Raw genomic sequence first — 3,282 nt, 5'->3', positions numbered from 1 at the left:
ATTAAACTAAATCAATATTTATTCAAGGTACATTTAAAACATATCAGTTCCCTTTACAAAAATATATATGACCATATTTCCTGAAGTTTTGAAAATATTATTTTACTCTGATAGATTCAATGCAGGTGCGTTCTACAGTCAAATTAATGCAAGCTTAAAAACATCAATTTTAATAATTATAAAGGCAAAAAATAATACTCAACCATAATAAAATGACTCTAAACTCATTGACATACGTTGAGAGAGAGAGAGAAAGATATTGGAAGTTAAAATGATTCCATAAAAAGTAAAATAACTGGTAATAACATAAAAGTTATTGTCCTCCCAGTTAAGTCTATAATGGTTCAAGTCTAACACCCTGCTGGTATTGATGGATGGTATAGGTCTCACTCTGCTGGTATTGATGGCTGGTATAGGTCTCACACTCTGCTGGTATTGATGGCTGTGTAGGTACTGAAGTCAGAGTTCTGGACTCTCTTCTTCTTCGGTCTCCTCTGTCCCTGACGGATATCCAACGAGGCATAACACAGATCTCCTTCCTCCTGAGAGAGAGAGAGAGAGAGAGAGAGAGAGAGAGAGAGAGAGAGAGAGAGAGAGAGAGAGAGAGAGAGAGAGAGAGAGAGAGAGAGAGAGAGAGAGAGAGAGAGAGACAGAGAGAGAGAGAGAGAGACAGAGAGACAGAGAGACAGAGAGACAGAGAGACAGAGACAGAGACAGAGACAGAGAGACAGAGACAGAGACAGAGACAGAGAGACAGACAGACAGACAGACAGACAGACAGACAGACAGACAGACAGACAGACAGACAGACAGACAGACAGACAGAAGAGAGAAAGAGACATTACAATTAAACTGTTAATGTTACTAATATATAATCATACATTATGATTATTTCATGTAATTCATCATATTATTATGTTTTACTGCTAATTCCTTTAGTTTTTAATTACTATACTTGCCACTGCTTTGAAGAGTACTGGGTTACAAATAACATGGACTACAAATAGAGATGGCCACAAGTCAAAGAACTACAACACCCATACTGACTACACCTTCTCTCTGCTGTCACTTCCCCTGGTGGTAGTCCTGTTCAGAGGAACCTGAGTCTCAGCTGCAGCTGCAGAGGAAGAGTTATCACCATTAAAACAACAAGTAAAGAACACATCTGATATTGAACTGTCTATTTAACCTGGTCTACATTAGTTTACCAGAGAATTTGAAATAATATTTGATTGATTGATTGATGGTTGATTGGTGATGTGGATTTTTACATTGATATGGGTTTTAGATTGGTAGATCGCTGTTGCTGTGCGAGAACTGAATTGGTTCCTCTCACTGGGTTCGTGTGTGTGTGTGTGAAATGGGCATCTGACCTGTGTTCGGGTCAGATTCTACAGTTGTCTTATCTTATCAGGGACTGAAACCAGACTGTGACCCTGTGGCTCCCCGTAGGCAAATCCAGGGTGAACCGGGGTTGAACAGAGTTCAGGCTAAACCCCTTGTCTCCCCTGGGGGCGGCTTCTTGATTACTTACAGCAAGACGGGGTGGCTTAAATAATGACTTAAAAAATGAATGAGTGAAAAGTTGAATCCTGACATAGAGCGTGAGAGAGTGAGTGTACCTGTTGTTCTGCAGAAGTAGTAGACACAGGAAGAGGAGAGGAGGGAGGAGAGGAGAGCAGACACAGGACACAGACTGAACAGCAACATCCAACACAGTCCACAGTCTACATCAGGAGAGGAGGAGGGGGACTCAGGAGGACTGACGTCTGGACAAAACACAGGTATAAATGGAGAACAATGATCATAGACCTCATTCTCCTCTCATTCAAGGAAACCAGACATGCTTTACCAAAACCAAATATACAGCCATTAAATGAAGATAGAATAATACATTGTTCTTACCAAATGAAAGCCTTCTCATGACATGTCCATAGTGATAGACCCCCAATATTAATAATACTAAAGATACAGCCAGAAGATCTATATATAGAATAATAATTGTTCTTACCAAGTGAAATCCTAGTGGTGATGTTTCCATAGTGATAGACCTCTTTCTGTTTAATACCTCCTTTCCCTTCATCCTCCACCTTGTACTCCATAGTCCCACAGTAGTAGAGTCCCAGGTCAGATCCAGTGATGTTCTCAATCAGTAGATCGTAGAAGTTGTTAGAGGGGTTCCATAACATCGTATACCGAGGGAGAGGATTTAGGAAATGAGATGACAAACGGTTATAATATGTAACAACTAGAGGAGGCTGGTGCTCATGAGAGCAGTTCCTGAACCAAACAGTGTACATTCCAAATGTTGGTCTACAGTCACTATAGAGAGTGATGTTGTCTCCTGGTCTGACTCTCAGCTCCACCTCTGCTGCAGAGATCCCATCCTGACTGGAGGAAACAGCACCTACAGGTAGCAGAGGAACAGTGTTAGGGATGAACTGACTGGAGGAAACAGCACCTACAGGTAGCAGAGGAACAGTGTTAGGATGAACTGACTGGAGGAAACAGCACCTACAGGTAGCAGAGGAACAGTGTTAGGATGAACTGACTGGAGGAAACAGCACCCTACAGGTAGCAGAGGAACAGTGTTAGGATGAACTGACTGGAGGAAACAGCACCTACAGGTAGCAGAGGAACAGTGTTAGGATGAACTGACTGGAGGAAACAGCACCTACAGGTAGCAGAGGAACAGTGTTAGGATGAACTGACTGGAGGAAACAGCACCTACAGGTAGCAGAGGAACAGTGTTAGGATGAACTGACTGGAGGAAACAGCACCTACAGGTAGCAGAGGAACAGTGTTAGGATGAACTGACTGGAGGAAACAGCACCTACAGGTAGCAGAGGAACAGTGTTAGGATGAACTGACTGGAGGAAACAGCACCTACAGGTAGCAGAGGAACAGTGTTAGGATGAACTGACTGGAGGAAACAGCACCTACAGGTAGCAGAGGAACAGTGTTAGGATGAACTGACTGGAGGAAACAGCACCTACAGGTAGCAGAGGAACAGTGTTAGGATGAACTGACTGGAGGAAACAGCACCTACAGGTAGCAGAGGAACAGTGTTAGGATGAACTGACTGGAGGAAACAGCACCTACAGGTAGCAGAGGAACAGTGTTAGGATGAATCACAGAATGTCACTTTGATATCATAAACTTCTCCACATGGAAAGATGAACCTCATGTCTTTACCACAGTGATCACAATATCACAATAATAAGATAACAAATCTAGTCAACTATAAAACCACATCAAGAAATCAGCTATCATCCAGCTATA

General features: G+C 42.4%; 1 long non-coding RNA gene across 1 annotated transcript; it reads right to left on the bottom strand.

Annotated features, from left to right (window-relative positions):
• Nucleotides 1-387: 387 nt before the first annotated feature.
• Nucleotides 388-1,665, bottom strand: LOC123487132. The gene is made up of 3 exons (XR_006659629.1): nucleotides 1,623-1,665; nucleotides 1,053-1,117; nucleotides 388-542 (listed from the first exon to the last, which is right to left on the bottom strand). It is a non-coding gene; the product is annotated as an uncharacterized LOC123487132 (long non-coding RNA).
• Nucleotides 1,666-3,282: the final 1,617 nt, after the last annotated feature.

Source organism: Coregonus clupeaformis, unplaced genomic scaffold (genome assembly GCF_020615455.1).
Source record: "Coregonus clupeaformis isolate EN_2021a unplaced genomic scaffold, ASM2061545v1 scaf1478, whole genome shotgun sequence".
Classification (NCBI taxonomy): Eukaryota; Metazoa; Chordata; class Actinopteri; order Salmoniformes; family Salmonidae; genus Coregonus; species Coregonus clupeaformis.
The sequence above is the reverse complement of the archived record's forward strand: the minus strand, read 5'-3'. Positions and strand labels throughout refer to the sequence as shown.